Source organism: Canis lupus, chromosome 16 (genome assembly GCF_011100685.1).
Source record: "Canis lupus familiaris isolate Mischka breed German Shepherd chromosome 16, alternate assembly UU_Cfam_GSD_1.0, whole genome shotgun sequence".
NCBI lineage: Eukaryota > Metazoa > Chordata > Mammalia > Carnivora > Canidae > Canis > Canis lupus.
In genome coordinates, this window is record NC_049237.1 from 29,741,355 (window position 1) to 29,765,814 (window position 24,460).

Consider the following 24,460-nt stretch of genomic DNA (forward strand, 5'->3'; position numbering starts at 1 on the left):
GCCAATAGTCCCTTAACCTTTATCCCACCCCAAAAATAATCCCGTTGGAACTTCTCATTTTCTTAAAAGTACAGAATAACATAGTGAGAATTAATGTTTTTCCAGCATTGAGTTTTTCCCTTCAGAAATATGATGTATCTCTCCAATTATATGCATTGTGATTTATGGCTTCCTTGTAGTTTTATTCTTAAAGATATTATATATGACTTGTCAAATTTATTTCTAAATAATATATAAGAAAATATTCCTTAATATTTCTATAATAATATTTTATATAGATATTTATGTATATGTGTCTTTATATATGCACATATGCATTTTATATAGTTTCTGTACATGCCTTTCTAAATTTATTTGTATATATTTATATTTTTGTGATATGATATATTGCTATTATATATGGCTATTATACTTTTTGTTTTCTAATTCATTAATATCCATTTTTTATTTTAAAATCTCTGACATGTTTTCTGATATCTTTCTAGAATTTAGAGTAAAATGATTATATTATTTATTTTTAATAAGCATCTAAGAATGTAGATTTTCTCTGAGCATAAATTTGACCATATGCTATAAATTATCATACAGATCAGTGCTCTTCTTGTCCTTTATTCCTAAGGAGGTTGTAACTATCATTTTTTATTTTAGCTGTTGAGGAGAGTTGATTTTTTTCCAGGTCAAGAAGCTTCATCTCTTTCATTTTTTTTTGTAAACCATTTCTATGTTTAGATCATGATGGTGATGGAATCTTACTGTATAATAATTGACGTTTCCCTATTTTCCTCAGTTATCTTCATTTTAAATAATTTTTCATGAATATTTAAAAGGTAATATATGTTCCAGAGGATACAAATATTTGCAAGTATTTTTTTTAAGTAGGCTCCACGCCCAGCTAGAGTCCACTGCAGGGCTTGAACTCACAACCCCGAGATCATGACCTGAGCTGAGATCAAGAATTGGGTGCTTAACTGACTTAGTCACCCATGCATACCTGCATTTATATTAATACACATTCTTAATATATATGCATCTGTATCAATATGCTTTTCCTTATACACCAAGCTCCAAAGTACAAGGACTATATTTGTCCTTTTCACTATTGTATCATTAGGGCCTGGGACAATGCTAGGAATACTCAATAAATATTTGTTAATTCAACAGATTAATAATTTGTACCACTTATTCCTTTTCCCTGAATGACCTCCTCCAAATCTTCCACTACTCTGGTTGTTTCTGTTTTGATGCAGGTGGTAGCTCTGGCCTTCTTTTCCTTGACACTGTCTGATAAATCTTTGTTTTAATTGTTAGCTTATTAAAATTCTCTCATAGTTATGCTGCTTCTAAAAAACTAAAAATTTTGTGGTTGGTTGTTTTAACTAATATGAGCATTTGGCCTCTAAAGGTGACATGTTATAAATATTTCGTACACTTTTAGTTTTTATGTTTCTTTTTTGTTTTCTCTACAATTTGGTGTTTTACCAGTGTCTCTTGCTTACCTTTTTTTTTTTTTTGTATTTCCTTAATACGTTAGAAAATATACATTTTACTTTAATAGTATATACTCTCAAATATTTATAATAATACACTTTTTCAATACATCAGTGTAATAAAAGAAATAATGTACTGCTTCTCACCAACACAATATTGGGGAAATAGCATGCTTCTATACTCCCCAAGACCTCTTCACCAATCCTCCACACACTCCTAAGAAAGAAATATCTGAGACTATCAAACAGGAATATAGGTACTCAATGTCATTTACATTAATGATTCCTGTATTAAAATCTTTTCCTGGTATTTTAATTTTGACTGTGTACATATTTATAATAATTCCTCAGTCTTACTTTTCTGTTTAACTAGTTTCAAGGTTTCTTCTAGCTTTTCTACCACAGTTTTCCCATTCCTTTTTTTTTTTAAGATTTTATTTATTCATGAGAGACACACACACAGAGAGGCAGAGACACAGGCAGAGGGGGAAGCAAGATCCATGTAGGGAGCCCAATGTAGGACTCGATCCCAGGACCCCGGGATCAGGACCTGAGCTGAAGGCAGACTCTCAACCACTGAGCCACCCAGGCGTCCCAATTTTCCCAGTCTTGAGTTCTCTGGTTTCATTTTTCTCTAAGTAATCCGGAAGACATGTTTAAATATTTTTCTCCCCAGGAAAATAAATCTATAAAAGTAGTGTTCGTTCTGCTTATGTTCTGCAACAATTCTTACTGTTGCCTTCAGGTGAAATCTAACTGATTTTCCTCCTGATCATCAGGTTTATGTGAGAGAATTCTTGTATGCATGCAGAATTTCCATTTCTCTTATCTGGATAGAAGTTGGATGTAGTCTAGGACAGAGCTCTCCAACAGAACTTTCTGTAGTGATGAAAATGTCCTACATCTGTGCTGCCCGATATAGTAGCCATAAGCCAGATGTGGCTATGGAGCATTCGAAATGTAGCTATCACAAATTTATTTTATTACATTTTAGTTAATTACATGTAAATAATTGCATGTGCGTGGTGGTGACTCGCACTGGATTATGCAGTTCTCGAATGTTCTGGGATCCTGAGTGAGAAGGCGAGAGGAGTTCAGTTTTATGTAATTTCTCACCTTGTTTTTATCTTCCCAATGAACTCTCCCTTCCTTGAAGAAACTGGATTTTCCTCTGGCTCGAGTGCAGATCTGGAATCTTGCTTTTGGCTGCTTTTCCTTCCCATTTCCTTGGACTACCAGCAGCATTCCCACTTTGGTGCCGTTCGCTTCTCAATTTTCTTCCCTAGCTGCTTTTTCCTCAGACTGCAAGCCTGGAGGTATTTTTCCACCAGCGTTGTATTTAACAGCTGCTTAAGAGTACTGTGAAGGCTAAGGACTTGGATTTTGCTTCGCCCAAGAGTTCTAGCTTGTCAGTTTCTTAGCTAAAAAGAATCTTCCGCCTCTTTTTGTGGCTTATTTTCAAGTCTCCTCACTCTGCCTTTGTAGTGTTGAAGCTCCAAAGGTTGTCTTTTCTGTTTGTAATGCAAGTGCCTGATTTCAGCTTTGACTGTGGAGGCATCCTCTTCGAGAGTATCTCCAACAGCTACATACAGACTGAGGAGTCAGGAGGGGTCTTTGTTTTACTGAACTTGGTTGAATTTCATAATAACCATTTGGGCCCTAGTTTCTTTTTTTTTTTTTTCCCCTGGCCTTAAATTCCTCCTCTTATGTTTTACATTCACAAAGGGAGTGAGCCCTTGAAACCCTAGAACCTGACCCCAGACACCCTATCAGCAGAACCCCAGGCACTAGCTGTCTGCCAGAGACCTCATTGTGTCCCCACTGACAGTGCCTTGTATGCTCCGGGGCTAGTAAGTAATAAACCCTTTTTTCCTTTTAAGTTTCATAATGGTTATTGCTGAAGGGCATCATGCAATCATAATAGGAACCACAAGGGTTGGTCCACTGCTGGCATTGGCTGAGATAGAGAAGTTGTCAGTGGGAAGCACCCTAGGGCCCAGGAAAGCACCACCAGGCCTTTCTAGCCCATGGTATTATATCAATAGGCAGAGACCAGCACAAAACAGCCTTCCTGTGCTTTCCAACCTGCTCAAAGGGGCTGAGCTGTCAGACTGCTACAACTCACTTCCAAGCTTTGACTGTTCTTTTCCTGGGGTTTTGTTCTCCCAGTTTGGGTATCTCTCCACACCGTCTTCCTAATTTTGACAACTCCAGCATATGTTGCCATTTCTCTTGTTCCTTTTGTAGCTACTTTCCTGCTTCTAGTGCCTCTCAGCCAAATCAGCACTTTCCCCAAGTGTCTCTCTCTTTTTTTTTTTTTTTTTTTCCAAAATAGAGGCAGTTCAGCTGGACCGAGAAGCACTGGAAGATACCGGCATGTTTTCCTTGAGGTGGACTCCAGGCCTCAGATTTTACTTTGGGTGAGGAGTGGGAGTGGAAGCCTTCATGGACAAGTCCAAAATCATCTAGAACTGTCTTATGCATTCTATGACATCTTTCCAACACTGCACTTCCTTTGCCTCTCTAGTCTTCCCCTGAATGAAACCTGCTACCAAGCGCCCTCTATCAAGGCCAACCGTGATTCCAAGCTCTTTCCAGTTTCTGCTGCACAGGTCATGAAAGCAACTGGAGCTCATTAATTTATCTATAACCCATAGTGGGCCATGTGATGCTGGTTTGCATCCTGAGGAGCACAGTTCTTGTCTTTGAAGCCATCACCATGCCTGCAGGTTGGGAGTATTGGTACTGTCTGGGGCACCACGGGCACCACAGGTTTTTGTTTTATCAGAATTTCTGTCTTAGCCATAAGATGACATTCTCCCTGTTGTTATACCTGGGCTTGCTAACAGTTCAAATTTGCCAGTTACCTTTCCACTCTGAAGCTCAGGCACTGAACCAGGAGTCTAGCTTCTCAACCTTGCTGTGACAACAACCAGTAAGCCTCTCCAGATTCCCTGTTCATGAGGTCAACGAGCTCCCCTGGAGTCGTTTATTGCCTCTTGGGGCAAGTGTTCCTCCTGGAGTCCAGGAAGAGGAAAGCTGAACTCAGCAGCTCAGAGACCAGAAGAGGTGGTAGTGGGTGAGGCTCTGGTCAGCTCTGTCCCTGGCTGATGGGTTTGCAAACCAAGGTGGTAGGTGAAAGGCAGGAACCTCTCAATTCCAGAAAGTCTTTCACATTTAGGTCTTCCCCTCCCTTCTCTTTCTTCTCCTTTGTCTTCCCCTCATTCTCCCTACCCTTCTCATTTCCTGGGGCCTCTAAGTTGGTAGATGGAGAGAGAATGCAAAGAAGGTGAGTGAGAGAATGTGGTGTAGCAGGTGAGTTTTTCTGGGAGAAGAAACGGGAAGAGAAGCTTTCCAGTTCAGCACTTTTACAAAATATGTTTATCTATGCATCTCATTTTGTTAACTGTGCTCAATAGCTGTTTTGATTTTGGCTTTAAGTCTCTCAAATTTGTGAAAACTTACTTATGTTTTTATTTCTTCTAGTTTGTATATTCTGATGTCTTCTTTGGGGACAATAGTTATCTGTGTCTTCGATCTCCAGTCTCTCTGTCTCTCGTATGTAAGTTATCTCTTCCTCTCCTCATTTTGGAAGGATATTTGCAGTATGTCATCCACAAGTCAGTATAACCCAGTGTTGATTCTGCTCTTTCCTGCAATTAATATTGGTTTAATTATCCAATTGTATTTTCACTCCCGATGTAGTGTTCCTTTTCTTTCAGCTCTCTCTCTCTCTCTCTTTTTTTTTCCTGTATCTCAACCAGCATCTTGTACATTTTGGTTTTCTGCTACTACTTTTCATCAGCCCTCACATCTTATTTTGGAGTCTGTTTTTTTTTTTAATTTTTTTTTAATTTCTTGAAAATAGAAACCACATATTTTATGAAACTTACTTCTCTAATTATAAATAATTTTCAGAAGTCCTTTTTTCCTTCTTCAGCTTAAATTCTCATTTACATGGAAGATTTCTTTTATGAGCTCTATCTTGTTTGTTTTTTCCTTCCTTCCTTCATTGCTTCCTTCCTTTTTCAGGAAAGAGAGATCCAATCACTTATGCAAGTAAGTAAATTTTGATTGGTTCTAACTGTTGATTGTTTTCTGCCTTCTCTTAAAAGTTTTTTTTTTTTTTACTTTATTTAATGTGTATCTTTATCTGAGAGAGAGATGTGTGTGCCAGAGAAGGAGGAGAGGGAGAGAGTGAGGGAGAAGCAGAGTCCCCAGTGAGCTGTTTGCCTCACTCAGGGCTTGATCTTAGGACCCTGGGATCATGACCTGAGCCCAAGGCAAACACTTAACCAACTGAGCCACCCAAGCTCTCAGCTTTCTGCCTTCTCTTGGATGACAAGCAGGAAAACTAAATAAGGTGCATAGATTCAAACCCACTTCTAATATGTTATGTAGTCTTTAATTTAGAATTGCTGGCCTGAAGAATCTTTTTTATTTGACTTGATTACCATCCTATTGGGGAAAAGTTTAACCTATATAATCTGAAGCAATCTGTGCTTCTTTACTGATCGAACATGATAAGTGAAAAAATATAGCTCTCTAAACGTAATTATCCTGCAACTTTCAGCCCTTTGCCTTAAAAACTTGAGTTGTAACTTACAAAGTTCCACGTTCTTTCTGTTACTATCATCAATTATATTTCGTGTTGGAAAATGTTTGGTAAAATCATGTCCAATGAAGGAAAATGAGAATACTGAACTAGCCCTGCTCAAAAGAAATTGGCTTTATTCCCTCTGAAAATGAAGACCTATCTCCTCTGAGGTATGTATGTACAGGGATTTGATGGATTGAACACTTTAGCAACTTTTCCTCCATGTGGCTTGTCATTCTGCCTCATGACTTCATCTGAGCTGTGGTACATAGGCATTCCTCATTATATCTACGTTTCTTAGAGTCTAAGACCCAGACTATTCTGTACTATTAAAAATGTCTACACTTTACTGTTTTCTCAACAATAAAATAAGATTGAATGAAAGGCAAATTCTTAACTTTGCCACACAAATGGTCTAAGTGGCTTGGTCAAGAAAATACATATATTTGTACAGATTCCTGTTGCCCTGGTTATATGTTTCTCCCTTTAAGAGAAATGTGCACACATTCACAATCATGAGTGATGATTGAGTGTTGTCTCAGCAGGGGATATAGAAGAGGGGCTAATAGTTCACTAAAGTTCTAGTTCCCTGGCTGATTCATGTTATTTCACATCTCTTTCACCTCCTTGATATTTCCTATGCCTGTTTGTACCAGCAATCATTCAACTCATTCATTTATTCAGCAAATGTTATTTATCAGGCCAGAGATATGATTATGACTTATACAGATACAGCCCTTGCTCTTATAAAATGTATAGTCTAATGAGTAGAAAGCCAATAAACAAGAAAATGAATAAATAAATATTTATAAAAGTTGTATTAGTCACTGTGAAGAAAGTAAAAAACTGGGAGCTGTCCTAGAAAACACAGAAGGGATGGGGCACAGTCAGTTAAGCATCTGCCTTCAGCTCAGGTCATGATCTCAGGGTCCTGGTATCCAGCCCCACATCAGGCTCTATGCTCAGAGCCTGCTTCTCCTTATCCCTCTGCCTGCCAATCTGCCTACTTATACTCCCTCTTTGCCAAATAAATAAATAAATAAATAAATAAATAAATAAATAAATACTTAAAGAGAGAGAGAGGATGCAGAGGAGAATACTTCAAAGGACATGGCTGGAGACTTCTTCTCTAAGTTGAGAGAAGTGAGAAGAAGCCAGTTTTGTGAAGTAATGTGAGGATGGCAATCTGTGTCCTACGCAGAATTGTAAGTGGGAAGGCCCTGAGGCAGAAGTCAGGAGGAAAGTAGGAATGGAGCCATAACATGAAGTTGGGAGAGGTAAATGTAAGCCAAAACATACAGATTTTCAAGGTAAGGAATATGGGCTAAATTCTAAATACCGTGGGAAACCACTGAATGATTTTAAATAGAGTGACGTGACATTTTAAACAGAGAGTAATGTGATATGTTTCAAAAACAATTCTAGAATAGGGAATGGGGAGGATGTAGAACAAGAGTGAAAGCAAGAAAACCATTTAGATTATGATGCTACCTGCACCAGAAGAGGACACATCAGAAATAAATTGTACAGGTACAATCAGCAAGGCATGCTTCTCATTTAGACACAGGGTATAAAGGACAGGAGCAAAAAGAGATGTCCCTAGTGTTCTTGCTTGAGCAGTGGAGCAGATACAATACGTTTTACTAAGATGGGAATGACTGGGATAGGAACAAATTGATACGGGAAAGGGAAATCAAGAGCTCACATTTGGACATGATACTTTTGGGAAGTCTTTAACTTTGAGAGTCATACACATATGCATAGAATTCAAAGTCATATGAGTGAAACCGAACACCTCAGGTTAGAGTGTAGATAAGAAAGTCCTTAGCAACACTAACACATTGAATTTGGGTGGAGGAGGAGGAGCCATCAGAGGAGACTAGACAGGAGAGAAAAACGAGGTAAAAAAAGAAAACAAGTGAAGTATAGTTAGATGAAAGCCAAAAGAGGAAAGTTTTCAGGAAGGAGGATAGACACATGTGTTAGAGCTGGTAAGAGGTTGGGAAGTTCATATGTCCTCAAAATGTGAAATCAGAGGTGCCTGGGTGGCTCAGTCCACTGAGCATCTAGCTCTTGATTTCAGCTCAGGTCATGATCTCAGGGTCCTGAGATGGAGCCCCACGTGGGGCTCTTCACTCAGCAAGGAGTCTACTTCCCCCTCTCTCCCTCTGCTCTCTCTTCCTATTTGTGCACACACACAGTCTCTCTCAAATAAATAAATAAATAAATAAATAAATAAATAAATAATTTATTAAATCATTTTTAAAAATTTGAAATCCTAAAGGTCATTAGCCATTTTGACAAGTGCAACTTTGTTTGAAGGAAGAGGAGAGGAAACTGGGAGGGGTGGGGAGAGTTAAATTAAAATTTAATGTAAAATGAAGGGGGATAAATCATTGAATCACAGTCAGGCAAGTTATCTACACATAGCATGTGTAGATATCTATTTCAAGATCTTTGAAGGGGCCAAAAAAATGGGGCACAACCTCAAGGACAGCAAATCAAAGAAGGTTTTTAAAAGATGGGAGGTTCTAGAGCATGTTTATCCACTAATCAAAATGATCTTATAGAGGGGAAAGAGATGAGTGATGCAAATCAAGGAGAAGTGATCTGTCCCTGGGAAGTTGAGAAGGAATGGGATCCAGCATGCAAACGAGGAACTGCGTTTTGATAACAGAAGGGAAACATTAGCTGTTGTAGTGGGAAGAATGAAAATGGAGACAGGTAAGTTTACAGTATTCTAGAACAATTCCAGATTTTACTAACCCTTTCTTGCTCAGAAGAGCAACCCAGTCCCAATTCTGCACTGCAAAAGCAGATGACAAAGTCAAGGACTACACTAACTGATCAACAAAGCCCTAGATTCTAACTTCTGTAGCTGTTCTCTGGAGGTCAGATGCCAGATTTTAGATAACAAGGCAGCAGTGATAGTAAAAGGTAAATTCTATTTAGCATCTGGAATAGCTTTGCTCGTATTTACTCATGTATTGTATACCTGCTGCTATGAATCCTTTCATATCAGTGTTTAAAAACTCGTTTTGTTTTAGAGATAAGGATTTTTAAGTTGTCACTTTTGTTTTAAAAAAAAGTGCACACAGACTGGGAGAGGAATGCAATATTGCCTTTAACTGCACCAAATGCTGAAAGGAAGACAACAGCATAGCTTGGAAGCCATTTTCTGGTGTACTTAAAAAAAAATGTTTATTGCATTATCTTCAACGCAGTGCTTTGGGATTTTGAGCCACGGCTGGTCTGGCTAGCAGATACTGACATTTTCTCCTTAAGATACATCTGACAAAACCCACAGCTCACTAGTCATCTGGCTTATGGAAATATTTATAGGCACCTTTGAACTCAATCACACAGCAAGTAAGACCTACAGAAGAAGGAAAAGCAGTGACAACTGTTAAATAACACTTGTCTTATTTTTCCACTTTTCTTAGGCATGAAGTCAAGGGTTAAATGCACACATTAAAAAGGGAAAAATGCCTGCTATTAGGTTCAGTTAAAGGAAGAGTTCAAGAAACATCACATCATAGAGGATTTTCTCTCCCCAAAATGAAGCATCGTTTTAGGTTGCTACCTACATATGTCAATTTAATTATAAAACCAATTTTATAAATCAGAAGCAATAATGGGGTTCTCGGTGAGTGGGTGTGTGTGTGTGTGTGTGTGTGTGCATGCGTGTGTAATTTTTAAATATTCAGTGTGCAGATTTTGCACTCCAGAGAATTAATCAAACTGTCAGGCCCAAGACCAAAAACTGAAAAGCACACACAGTGGTATGTCATGGTAACTTAGCAACCAGAGCTGAAGAGGTTAAGACAGAAATTGCTGTCATTTTCTTACATTTAAGGATTTCTACCTCATACTTTCCCTGCTCCCCACCTCCCAAACACATATTCTGATTCCTCCAGGTGGTAGTTCACCAAATCAAATCTTTTATATATTTTAATGATCTTGTGTTTGACAATTTCTATTTGTGGAGGATAAAAGGAATCACCCACTGAGTATGGAATTTCAGAGCATCTGTGGATACTTCATTGATCAAGACTCTAAGTCTTTTGTGCATAACACAGGTGTTGCCAACTTGACACAATTTCCCATCAGAATGTGAAACATACACAGATAATGAGCAATTCCTATACAGAAGCATAGCGTCAGAGGGACATCACCGGTTCCATGACAGGTCCGTTCTGGTACTAAGTGGCAGTTGCCTCTGTCAGGATGACAGGTGTGCAGCAGCCCTGAAGGGGCATCATGACAGGGCCTTCATATGGTAGGTCCTCTAGGCCAAGGAAATTCTGGCTTAACATATAGGAAAGAATTCTGTACCTTGAGTCTTGAGTGAAGGGCAGAAATTAAGTATTTGCAAACAAAGTGTAGAGGGGGGCATTATTAGGATACTTAAAATGCTGATATATTTAAGTTTGCATAATCCCCTATTGGCCTTGGATTAGAGAGAAGACAGAGGGATTACTTATTTCCTTCTGCCCGATCTCATCAATGTTGGCCTGTCTTATTGAGCACTCTTTACACCAGGCTCTTACATCAAGGAAAAGAGGCTTATTTGAGGGTAGCAATGGGCAAAGGTGAAATGGAGCAGCTGCATAATCCTCCTTCTCCATGCTGACCCTTGGAGAGATTGCTTAAAAGGTCATATGTTTCCTTTAAGGTGGACGTGGCTGGGGGTAGATGGAAAATAGTAATCCCTCTCGACTACAGCATGATTGTGCTAGATTTTTGGTGCAACTTTTAAAAAGAGAAGGCCAAAATGTCAAGATACTGTGTGGAAAAAAAAAAAAAAGAATGTGATTATGCCAACCATAATAGTTCCATTTTATTATTTGAGGCTCTGTTCTTGTGGTGTTCCTGGCCCTGGCCTGGTCCATTCAAAATACTTGCACCTGCCTCACTGGCCCATCTTTCCCAAAAATGTTAATCTCAGAAGCAGGATTTGAATGTTCATTGGTAAATTTAGTCTCAAGGTGAACAGGAACTTAACTATCAGTTCATTGTTTTATCTTAATTAAGAAGACACAAAGAACTCTAGAAACAAAAATATTCTGGAGCCAGGATTTACTGGAAATAATCGGGCTACTGGAATTTTTTTTTCTGTTGTTTTTGTTAAATCAGAGCTCTTGCAGTTCATAAAGACATTAATCATTTTTAAATTTTTTCCTCATTTACTATATGAGATGATATAAGAGACTTATGGAAGTCATATATACAGGCAGGGAGAGGTGGATATAAATAAAACAAAGCAAAAAACAAAAAGCTATGTGGCTTCTTTATTGTCCCTTCCTACACCTATTTGTGTGTGTGTATATATATATATATATATATATATATATATATATATTTTTTTTTTTTTTTTTTTTTTTTAATTGGGAGGTATATACTTCTTGGGCCTCAGAAGTTGCTGGCTACAGATAACTTCAGCTTGTGTCTGAAGTCCAAGGATCATCACACTAGATTTTGCTAACCTCACATGAGAAAGTTTTTCCCCTTTATCATTTATGAGGCTGTGTCATGATGCCCTTTCTCTCTGACTGCTCATTATACATTCATTCATTTAAGGGGTATTATCTGAGCTCCTTTGGGGTCAGATTCCACAGTCTGAAAAAGAAAGAGGTCATGTTCCTTCCCCTTAGATCTGAAATTAGATATACTTCACATGAAGGCATTCCATATCAGCCCCAGGGAGGTGCTTTATCAGAGCTCTTGGTCAAAGGGTAGCCTGGTCATCTTGTCTGTCCTCTGAGTTACTGACCCTCAGAAAGGGTATATATACCTCCTGGATTGTGGAAGATAACTGCCTGGTGTATAGGAAGAAACTATTAGAACTTTCCTTAACATATTTTTTAAATTCAAGGAAAGGAAAGAAATTATGGAATCATATTAGTTCATTCTCATTTTTTCCTACTTTTGGAATCACATGTCCTACTTAGCATATGAAGTGCCCAGAAGAAAGAGGAGGGGTTTGCCACATGGATGGTTTAAATGGTGGCATCCTCACTTGCTTTTTAGAGTGTTGTGATACTGGGCAGTTTATATTTGCCCACTTAAGTGGGTCTGTAAATTGTATTATCGAGTTCTACTAAACTAACCCTCAAAAATGTACAACTGCCTTAATATATCCCTGAATAAAAACACTACTGATGGATGAAAGATCTAAATGTGAGACAAGAATCCATCAAAAATCCTAGAGGACAACACAAGCAACATCCTTTTTGAACTTGACCACAGCAACTTCTTGCAAAATACATCTATGAAGGCAAGAGAAACAAAAGCAAAAATGAATTATTGGGACTTAACCAAGATAAAAAGCTTCTGCACAGCAAAAGAAGCAGTTAACAAAACTAAAAGACAGCCTACATAATGGGAGAAGATGACATATCAGATAAAGGGCTAATATCCAAGATCCATAGAGAACTTATTAAACTCAACAGCAAAGAAACAAACAATCCAATCATGAAATGGGCAAAAGACAGGAACAGAAATCTCACAGAGGAAGACATAGACATGGCCAACAAGCACATGAGGAAATGCTCTGCATCACTTGCCATCAGGGAAATATAAATCAAAACCACAATGAGATACCACCTGACACACCAGTGAAAATAGTGAAAATGAACAAGACAGGAAACCACAAATGTTAGAGAGGATGTGGAGAAAGGAGAACCCTCTTGCACTGCTGGTGGGAATGTGAACTGGTGCAGCCACTCTGGAAAACTGTAGTGGAGGTTCCTCAAAAAGTTAAAAATAGAGCTACCCTATGACCCAGCAATTGCACTGCTGGGGATTTACCCCAAAGATACAGATGCAGTGAAACGCCGAGACACCTGCACAAGAAATATATCTCTTCTCTATGGCCTTTTCCTATTTTTGCCTCAAAAGGCTGTCAGCCATAGCTTTGTCTTTAAATGTGGCTGGATCACACTTTGATTCAGTTTTTTACTGACCATGTCTTATGCTCCTTTCTTTGCAGCAGTGTTCTGTATGGTTCCTCAAACAAGTACATTAGGTCAGCTGGCATTTTCGGGGGTTCTGTACTCATGTGGTGATCCATAAGCATATAACACATGGGCCACCCCCTGATTTCCCCTGCAGATGCCTCATTCCCAAAGCCAATTTCTGTGCTCTCTAGTCTCCAAGGTGGCTCACCTGTTGTTGGTCTGCCGACCCCCGGAGCTGCTGGGTGATATCTGAAGCTGGTCCCCCAGGCCCTAGAGCCAGGACACTGAAGATAAAGTCAGGCTCATCCAGATCAGTGGGTGACAGATTTCAGAAGTGAGGGAACTCACCTCCAAGGCTCGTGTTGGGTGGCCACAAGCCGAGAGGATCTCCACCAGTGCCAGACAGAACCTTAAGTTTATGTGGATACACTAATGGGTTTTGGTCATGTCTACTGTCAGATGGTCTGAACAACATATTGCTCTCTCAAGGCAATGAGAGAAAATGAAAATGGCTCCTTGAAAATGGCTCTGACTGAGAAAATGGTGGGCAGAGCCTATAGCCCAAGGACAGGTGGCAGGGGAGGAGCCTCTGATTCTCCTAAGCCAGCTTTCAAGTCAACCAGAGGTCCCAGTCTCTCCATAACCTCTTTTCAACAGTCAGGGTTTCAAAATCTCACACTGGGTCAGAAAATACTTTGTTGTGTGGGCTGTATTGTGCAGTGTAGGGTGTTTAGTTACTTGTCCCACTTCTACCCACTAGATGCCAGTAGTCAGCCCTCCCCTCCTAAGAAAAATATCTCCAGGTACTGCCAAATAAATCCTGGAGGACAGATTCACTCCTGGTTGAGAACCTATTGTTTTCAGGGCTGAAAAACAAAATAGCAGATTGCTATGGGAGGACATATTAGGGAAGATTTAGATGGGGCTACCTGAGAAAGCCACCCTTGAGGAGGAGGTATACAAGCCGCCACATGAAGACTGAGAAGAAGCCAGTCTCCTGATGCATGGATGGGGAAGAGTTTTTTAGGTTGCAGACATAGCAAGTGTGCCAGACTCGGGAACTGAGGCAAGGCCAGTGTTGCTGCATTACCGTGGCAAGAAGTAAGGCTGGAGACGTAGGTAAAGTCAGGATCACATGGGCCCCGTACTCCACTATGATGATTGGTCCTGGGAAAAGTCCTGATCTGCAGCCATTCTGCACTCATTCTTGAATTTTCAAGAGGATTACCACATAGCCTTGTGGAGCTTTTTGAGAAAGGATAATATTAGACATTGTAGATTAGTTCATCTTTCTAATAATTGAAGATATTCACCGTTGGAGCCTGAGAGCAGAGACTAGTCACACACACACACACACACACGCACACACACACACACACGTAGAATTCACTTTCCTGGGTGGAGGTTTGGCTCCAACAATTCACAGACTATTAGTTAACTTAGAATTAGATCTTGAATATTTAGAATCCTCGGGTGTTGCTTGAAATAAAAAGTTGGTGAGGAGAGAAAATTGAGATGTTATTTCTGCAACTCAGGATATGCATTTGCCAATTCCTCCAAGAAATTAGTTGAGAAATTAATCTGCTGTGTTCCAATTTGCATAATTAACTTTGTCCAACCCCAGATCTCTAAATTCACCTGCTTTTCCAAAGGAAGATATTTGCCTGATAGTTTCAACTCTTTGGACCTCAGTTTCTCTCCCTATAAAATGCTACGATGTTTAAGACCTAGTCAATGCCTAAAATGTTTTAATTCCCTGATCTTTTCTATTTTGCCCCCTCCTAATAAATGTAATTATTTTAGTGACGTCATGATGAGGCAGTATAACGGGAGAAAAATTGTTCTCTTTGATTTCTCTCACATGGATTACTTGGATTTGAGTTTGAAATGATATAGAGTGCCACGTGGTCTTCCATAACTCAATTTCTCTATCAAAACCAAAGGTGAAATGGACAGGTGCCTTTGGTCTGGCACCCAGCCAAAGATCTATCCAAGAGCAATTTGCTGAAAAGAAATAAGAAACTTTCTCTTCTGCCAAACTTCCCCATGCCTGCTGCTCTTGAAAAGCTATTTCTACAGAAAAAAAACTATAAACACAGATATAAAAAGCAACAGTTGCTTCTGTTCAAGTTCCCATCACATGTGACCTGATTTTTCAATCCTGTGTGAATGTCTGGACCCTTGGTTCCCAGCGAGAGCCAAAGCAAACTGTCTTCAAGAGTCCCCATCCTCTGTCTGTTTGCAAACCATACCCAGTTTGCCCATTAGGTAGACATCTGGCATGGGGACCCCAGCACAGCTTCCACGTGGAGCCTCATTCTGAGACGGGGGCCAAGCTATACCCTGTCAGAATGTATCTGAAGACATGGGGTGGTAGAAATGAGCTGGTTCCTGACAGGAGGACCAAACAAGAAACATTTTTGGGACAATGGGTGGCCTGAGGCTGATACTGTTTTCTGGAGAAGGGTAAAGAGTACAATCATCTACTTATTGCCCTTGGAAAAGCTGTTGCAAGGGAGAGAGAAAGATAGAGAGAGTGTGTGTGTGTGTATGTGTGTGTGTGTGAGAGAGAGAGAGTGAAAGAGAGAGGGAGAGAGAGAGAATGTGAGCATGTAACTAATATCTGAATGCTAAAAAAAATTCCCTACTCCTTCAGACCCTATTTAAAATTCTTTTTAAAAGAACTGTTTTTGCAAGAAAACATGAGCTTCTGGTCTATTTTGTTATCATTTGTACCTGCTCTTTGCCGTAGTCATGTACTAAAATTTCTTCCTGATGTTTTGGACAAAACCAATGTTTTCAGAGCCAAATTAAAAATTTTGCATGAGGATGCTGCTGTACTCTGGGAAAGAAAACTCTGCAGATCTCTTTTGTATGTATAAGAAATTTAGGAAGCCTGAAGTTGCTTAAATTTACAGTAATATCCTTGATGACTTACACACTCTAATAAAAATACTACCTGGACTGGTTTATTATTGCAGAATAATAGATACTCCTGAAATGCAGTGGTTTAAAGCAACATGCATTTTCTTGGTTCACATGCCCAGGTTGGAAATTGAAGCTGCTTTATCACGTGGCTTTCTGTGCAGTCAAATGCATGCCAGCTAGGCAGCACTGCTGCTGGGGTTGTCTGGCTATTGGCTAGAAGGATGGTGACAACTGAGTGACGTTGCTTTCATCTTCCAGGAGGCTAGCCCAGGTATGTTTATATGTGGTCACAAGGGTTCAAGAGAAAAAAGAGAAGGCTTTGACTCAGAACGGTGCAGTTTTTATTAACCCAAAGCAAGTCACAGGATGAAGCTCCATTCCTCCAGTAGGGAATTAGACTCCATGGATTGATAAAAGTTGCTGAAAAGTTACTTTGAAAAGGAGTAGACACAAAAAGGGGCCAGTTTTGCAATTGACCTCACTACTTAATATGGGCACATCTCAGATATTGTGGGTTTGGTTCCCAACCACTGCAATAAGGTGAATATCACAATAAAGTGAGTGTTGAATGAATTTTTTGGTTTCCCAGTGCATATAAAATTTATATGTATCTTATAATGTACTTTATTAAGTGTGCAATAGTATAAATATGTATACAGTATGTATACAATACATATAAAAACATGTATACCTTAATTAAAAAGTATTCTATGGCTAAAAAATGCTAACCATCATCAGAACTTTCGGTGAGTTGTAATCACTGATCACAGATCACCAGAATAAAATAATAGTAATGAAAAAGGTTGGAAATATTGCAAGAATTACCAAAATATAACAGACACAAAGTGAGTAAATGCTGTTGAAAAAAATAACTTCCATAAACTTGTTCAATGAATGGTTGCCACGAACCTTCAATTTATAAAAAAAACACAATATCTGCAAAGCACAATAAAGCAATGTTCAATAATGAAACATGGTATGATATTGTACCTTTGACCATGCTAAGTGACTTACATAAATTTTCACCAATTTTTGCAAGAACTCAGTTAGCTAAATATAATTTTCTTATTTTAGTGTTGAAGAAACCAAGGTTTAGACAGACTCAGTAGTTTGTCCAAGATCATAAATAATAAGGAGACCAGCTTTGGACCAGGATTTGTGTATGTGACCTGAAATGTTTCCCTTTTTTAAAATTCCTACTTGATATATTTATCTATTTTCATAATTATCAAAATCTGTTGTCCAATTCTAGCATCTCATTCCTCTATCTCTTTTAAAAAAATCTCATTCAATCTTGTTATTGCTTCTATATAATTTATTAGTGTTTTTTTATTAAAAGAAAATTTTAGAGTTGCTAGATTTGGTAAAGACTGGAACTAAATATTTTAGTCTTAAATAAAACCTAGATGGTAATTTACACTTTGTCTTGAAAATATTTCCTGGCTGTAATCCAATCTTCATGAATACACTAGAGTCGAGGAGTGGGGCACATGAGGGTCCAAGAGAAAGGGAAATATAATTAGGAGGATGAAAACAAAGAGAATGAATGTTCTAGAATGGATGTGTAATTCTGGTGGTTTCTTATCTCTTCATTCTCCTTGGGAAGATCCTCCAAGGTAAGTGCTTTCCTCATATGGTAGAGTGGAAAGAGCCATGTCTTGGCAATCAGATCACTTGCATCCCAAGACCCTTTGCATGACTAATTAGTTGTTCAAGTCGGTACATCATTTTACTTCTCTAGACCTCAGTTTCTTCAATAATAAACCAATAATGCTACAGTCGTAAGCAACCTTGGATATAAACTATTCCAGCATTCTGATTCACTGCACAAGGACACCTGGAGGAGATTTCTGGGGCTGAAATTCAGTCCACCTTCCAAGCTAGGCTGTCCCTCCAAGAACAAATTGCTGCCTTTTCCAAACTTTTTAAAAAGAGTCTACTTTCAATATGAATATGAATGTTCTGTGTGCCTACCAAAAGTGATGCCTTTTTAACTTCTCATAAATTTCTGTATAGTTAGCCTTTGTATTGTCCCTAATGGTCTCTATTCATCGTCTCCAGTAAATGGGAGTGAGATCTGTATGAGTATTATGCTCTCCTCCTGAACCATGGTTTAATGTAATGATCATTTCCTTCTAATTGAGTACAAGCACATGGTGACAGCAGCAATGCTTCATCCTCAAAAACATCACCTAATGTTCACTCATTGTTAGGACGTCTCCCTCCCTTCCCTGATACCTGATGTCTGAGATTAACTTTCAAAAAGAATGAGTTGGGACTCTGGGTGGCTCAGTAGTTGAGCATCCGCCTTGAGATCAGGGCGGGATCCCAGAGTCCCCGGATGGAGTCTCACATTGGGCTTCCTGCAGCAAGCCTACTTTCCCCTCTGCCTATTACTCTGCTTCTCTCTCTATGTCTCTTATGAATAAATAAATAAAATCTTTAAAAAAAAAAAAAGGAGTGAGTCAAGAGAAGATCTGAAGGGAGTGCTCAGGGAAACATTGATCAAGCAACTTTTGTTCTAGGCCTCAGGAGAAACACTCTTTGTCTTGGTGTCTTTCTAGGCTTCTCATCATCAGAGGAATAAGACCTTACCATTTTATATGAAGGTATGAGCTAGGAATAAGAGCACGAAAGGGTCTGGTTTTGATGGGGGTGGGGAAGCTTTACAATGGCCACACACAAAGAATCCTCAGACTCAGTAGATGCCCAGCCAGGCACTTCAGAATTGGGGCCCCACACAGTGTGTGGGACCAGAAAATCAGCTTTTAAAAAGAATATTTATTTGCTGGCTTTGGGCCCTATGCAGATTTCACTCAGGATTCTGTGACATCAGCAGACACTTAGCTATAAGCTTCACAATGTGGGATGCTGGTCAGTTTGGGCCCAAGTAATATAAGTAACTATTCAGAATGACATGTGTAGATTCTGTGAGGGTAAAGTCTTACTGCTGGCATCCCTGCTCATGGTAAGGTTTGTCACATCCATGGGCTAGGCATTTCTATTTTTTAATTTGTGCTATCTCAAGGTACTCATTTTCTTACAGGGGTACAAGCTATTGGAATATAAATTTGGAGTTAGTATTTTACTTCTGAGTTTTGTGGTAATTTTTTTCTTTCAAAACCAGTACTTACCTAATAATAATAATAATAATAATAATAATAGTTGTTAGTGTGTTTGTCTAAGGGGGCTACCTGCCATAGCAAAATAGACTCAATTTTCTTATGGTTCTAAAGGCTAGAAGTCTAACAACAAAGTGTCGATAGGGTTGGTTTCTTCTGAGCCCTCTCTCCACAGCCTCTCTCCATGGCCTGCAGATGGCCAGTCTCACATTATGTCTTCACATGTTTGATCTTTGTGAACAAATGCCCCTGGTGACTACTCTCTGTTCTAATCTCTAGTCATATCAGGTCAGGGGCTACCCTAAAGACCTCATTTTAATTTTGTCACCTCTTTAAAGACGTTATCTTCAAATAGAGTTACATTCAAGGGTACAAGGGGCTAGGGCTTCAATATATAAATTTAAGAAAACACAATTCCACCTATATTACAGTCAACATTCTTTTTTCCCCACCAAATACGATTCTAGTCACTAGATACGGATTAAGTCCAGGCTTTCTCAAACAGTTTCATTGACATTTGGCTAGCTAATTCTTTGGTACAGTGGGTAGGAGGCTGTCCTGCACATTGTATTATGTTTAGTACCTTCCCTTGATTCTACCCATCAGATGCTGGTTGTACCTCCTTCCCCAGTTAGTGACACTCAAGAATGTCTCCAGACAATATCAAATCCTCCCTTGGAGACAAAACTGCACCTATTAAGAAACCTTCATTAAGTCTAATCTTTAGCACAACACTGCAAGTTAGCTTTCACTATCCCCAATTTATAGAGAAAAATGCTGTGGTCAAGTGAAGGTAAATGATCGGTCAAGGTCACACGGAGACTAATTAGCAGAGCCAGGATTTGAACCCTGGTTATTTTTTCATGACATTAACCTGTTCATTAGGGGCTGCCCTATACCTCTTTAACCTTCCACTATCTCTAATCTAGTTAACTCAAGCTCTGAAACATTGGTCTCAGACTAATCAGTAATTAACCATTTGATGATACATTTTAATCTCTTTGTGAAAGTCACAACTATAAATTGCTTTCCCCAAATGGGGACCTATAGGTATTGCTGATTGTCAGCTTGACATCACACTAATATGTCCTCTACTTCTGAGTTTGGTCATTAAAAGGGATGCCCAACTGGTTCAGTCAGTAGAGCATGCAACTCTTGACCTCAGGGTCATGGGTTCAAGCCTCACATTGGGCATAGAGCTTACTTTAGAAAAAAAAATAGTAAATACTAAAATGATCATTAACAATTGAGAACTAGACTATAGAATACACTTCAAGAATAATAGATTCTGGGCACCTGAGTGGCTCAGTGGCTGAACATCTGCCTTTGGCTCACATCGTGATCCCATGGTCCTGGAATCGAGTCCCACATTGGGTTCCTTACAGGGAGACTGCTTCTCCCTCTGCCTATGTCTCTGCCTCTGTGTGTCTCTCATGAATAAATGAAATCTTTTCCTAAAAAAAGAATAATAGATTCTAAATCTTTGCTTAATCCTCACCCCTACAATTTATGAAAGCCAAATTTAAAGAAGAAAAAGGAATCAGAGAACTTGGGATATTGTCCACAAAGAATTAAGGATAGAATTAAAGGTTTATATTCTGCCTCGTGAAAAATTGTTTAAATATGTATGTAAATTTGTTTTTATATATATTTTTATTTATAGTATTTATAGTATAAATATATATATAAGCTTGCACAGTAAACCCCAGAAAATGTGACAACTTCACAGTGATATCCATTTTTTCTTGAGTCCGTGGTCTCATCACATCTTACCTGAACTTCTAATAACCTCTGTGAGGAGAGAAAACTAAATGATTGTGTGAGTGTGTGTACTGTGGTGTTGGGGGAGAGATCCCTTCCTTACTCTCAAGAGGTAATCTTTGCTTCCCCACCATGAAGCACAAGACTTGATTAACTTTATCCTAGCATACCAATAAATGTTGTATTGGCCATAAAAACAGTCAGCTCTAGTATAAATCCAACTCCAGTATTTAATTCCTTGACCTTCCATGTCAGAAATTCCCACAAGCAAGCTACATGCCCTGTGAAGTGTCTCCTTTTTATTGGTTCTAAATTTACCGTTTGATCACTTTGTAGCTCCTACACTCATCGTGCTACGAGACAACATAAAAAAGGACTGTTCCAGAGACCTTCATATTTTGGAACATCTTTATCCATCCTACTCTGACTGTTCCCTCTGCCCCAACTCTTCCATATGGTAATGAATCTCCTGGGGCAGATGTGATTTTTTTTCTATACTGACTTGAAGCTAATGAGAGAGAATCTTTACTTCAAGTGAGAATGATACCAAGCCAAATCCTCTGGAATATTGTTTCTACCTTATCCATTATTTTATTAGAATTATAATAATTTACCTTAAGAGATTTCTAATCCCCGTTGTTCATGCCACAATTTTTAAGAACCATTCTCCTATCCAACAGAAGAGCTTTGGAGGTAATTTTTTTAAAAAAATAACTATTCATAGAAACTTCAATGACATTGTTTATTTATAGGGGTGTATTTTAAATACTATAAAAATCCATCTATCCCTCTTCCTCTCCCTCTTGAAAAGAAAGGTTTCTCCTTTTACTGTTTTGAAATTTTTATTTCTATGTTATCACAGTTTTTTGTAGTATAAATTTTACTAAGGAAAGATAAGACATATTGGTCACTCTTGCCTAGGAGCATCTGTGTCTATGATTCTTCACCAAAGTACATCGAAGTCACTCCTGGGGATTTTCCTGAACTATGCACCATGATTCTTCTCCCTGCAGAGATGCACATTCACTCTGATATGCTTCAAATCACAGAGTTACTTTTACTGATGACAGTACATGGTATCTCTTGGTATGTCAAGGCTGTAAAATAATATTAAGAACCACTGGTCTGTATTAAAGAAAATGTATTATGTGGAGTGGGATTTTTTAGAAGATGGAATTTTAGATTTTTTTCCCCTGAGTACTTTACCCTCTCTGTATACAACCATATGCATGCCTCATCTGGGTGTCCTCTTCTGCTTTTCCTATTGGTCTTTATGTACCTGGCACAGTTGTCTCCACCCTAGAATGCCTATTTCAGACAACCAGGGAGAGTTAGCTGTACTGGCCTCTGTGCTCTGTGCTCTCTCAAGGTATCAAGGTGAGTTCTTGACACCTTGTACAAAATTGTTTCAGAGTTTATCTTTTCTGTCACTAGACTTTCAGATCTTGAAATTTAGGGATGATAGGGAGATTTATATCCCTCATACAAAGAAACATGCCCAGCATATAGAGGGCTTTCAGTTAAATGCCTGTGAATGAATGAATGAACGAATGGAAATGAATTAATGAATGAAAATGAGTAAATGGATGACACTTTAGGGAAAGGGATGGACTAAGTTAAAGAGAATTGGGAAACGTGTTGTGCAAACAAGGGTGAGCAATTTGAAGACACCTTGATGGGCTCTTAGCATGGCTGAGGCAAGATGACTAAAGACACATTTGCTTCACTAATCTGTTTTTAGCCAGTTAGGAAAGGACAACAGGCAAGAAAAAACATTGTTTTACTTTAAATCCCACAGAGTCAAGGTTGGTTCTTTAATCTGCCTGTGTCCAGCAGAATGTCCCAATCTTGGGTGAAAGTGTAAATGGTAAACCCACCCCACTTAGAAGTACTGCCCCAACATGGCAAACTAGAGGAGGTGTCCCTGGCGATGGGTTAAAAATAATAAAGATGTTCTGAAAATTTGATGAAAGCTTCAGGGTAAATGTTATTTTGATGTCAGACACTGCAGCAACAAGAAGACTGCATTCTAGAACTTATGAAAAAATAATGAAAAGGATTTGAGAATGCTGTTGTTTTTAATAATCATTAAAAAAAAGAATAATGTCATTTAAGTCAGTCAAAACTGAAACAGCCTGACAGACCCCCGTAAAGAAGAGTCCCAAGAGCAGATGGAGACTCCTTTTGTGTGCACATGGTGACAGAGGAAAATGTTGTCTCTCCCTTTACCTCTCTGACAGAACGACTGCCAGCACAGGACTCAGGGCTCTGCAGTGCGTGCATGCACACACATGTGGCCAAATAACTTAAATTTTTTAAAAAGATTTTATTTATTTATTCATGAGAGACAGAGAGAGAGAGAGAGAGAGGCTGAGACACAGGCAGAGGGAGAAGAAGGCTCCATGCAGGGAGCCCGACACCGGACTTGATCCCAGGACTCCAGGATCACGCCCTGGGGCGAAGGCAGGCACTAAACCACTGAGCCACCCAGGGATCCCCTAAATAACTTAAATTTTATCAGGCTTTGCAGATAGTTTCTTACCCAGTTGCCCAAAGCTAGTGAAAATTAAGATGGTCCTCACCATTGGGAAATACAATTTGGTTCCTCCTGAAAAATATTTAAAAGATGCATGTGACCCCCGCCCCCCCATGGCTGGGTATCCTGCCTCTCATCCATATACCCTGTTTTCATTCTTTGAGTCCCAGACCTCCTTAAAAGCCAGTGGGGGGTGGGGGAGGAACCAAAAGTTGGCCAAGTCACAAATTAGGAGAAATTTCTGTTCTGTTTAGAGAAATCTTGGGTAAAATTACACACACCTGCATGAGGTGTGAAACAGGAAAGCAGAGAACACAGGCAGGAAACACTCTACTTTGGGAAGAGCGCAAGAAGTGTGGAATCCAGGCAAGGTGAAACACGCAGCGAACCAGGTGCTCGGGGGATACATTTGTGGGCTCTCCTCCACATCCCTATCAGCAAGTGGCTATTGGGATTGAAATGGCAAAAGGGGACTTTCCCCCCTCTCACCTGCTCGAGCTGCTATCTACAAATCACAGAACTGGGCAAAATACCTTGCTAGAATTTGTGTTAAATTATTATCACAAAATTTAATAGAGTAATGACAAACTCATGGCATTGAGGTGTCCCTGTCAGAATTCAAATTCCCAGATATGGTCAAAGCTCATTTTGCTTCTCTGTTATCTGGCTGTTTCTGAAATCCTCTGAGAGAATGTGTGACTTTTAGAATGACTTGGTGGACGGTGAAATAAATGGAATTTGTGACTATGCCCTCTCTCCTAGGGACACTGCCTATGCTGAGGAACAAACTAAATCTGAAACTGGAGCTAAGGGTGCCCACCCGCAAAAGTGAAGTAGTCCAATGTAAATAGCACCCAAGTGGTGGCATTGTCCTGTCATATGTCACTGACTGTGGCAGAGACTGCTCTGCACTTGCAGAAACTGCTCTCATTTTCTTCATGGACACAAGCTGTGCTACATTTGCCAGCCCCTTTGCCATTAAATGTGGCCATAGAACAGAGTGCTGATGAATGGAATGCAAGTAGAAGTGATATTGGTCATTTCCATTCCTGGCTCATAAAAATGAACTG

The 24,460-nt window shown here is 39.2% G+C and overlaps 1 long non-coding RNA gene across 2 annotated transcripts; it reads left to right on the forward strand.

Moving 5' to 3' along the window:
- The first annotated feature begins 17,528 nt into the window (after nucleotides 1-17,528).
- LOC111090288 lies at nucleotides 17,529-22,779 on the forward strand. Of its 2 annotated transcripts, XR_005371082.1 has the most exons (4): nucleotides 17,554-17,587; nucleotides 18,536-18,580; nucleotides 21,191-21,311; nucleotides 21,776-22,779. It is a non-coding gene; the product is annotated as an uncharacterized LOC111090288 (long non-coding RNA). The 2 variants fall into 2 exon arrangements; XR_005371083.1 differs by lacking the exon at nucleotides 18,536-18,580 and having other exon boundaries at nucleotides 17,529-17,587.
- Nucleotides 22,780-24,460: the final 1,681 nt, after the last annotated feature.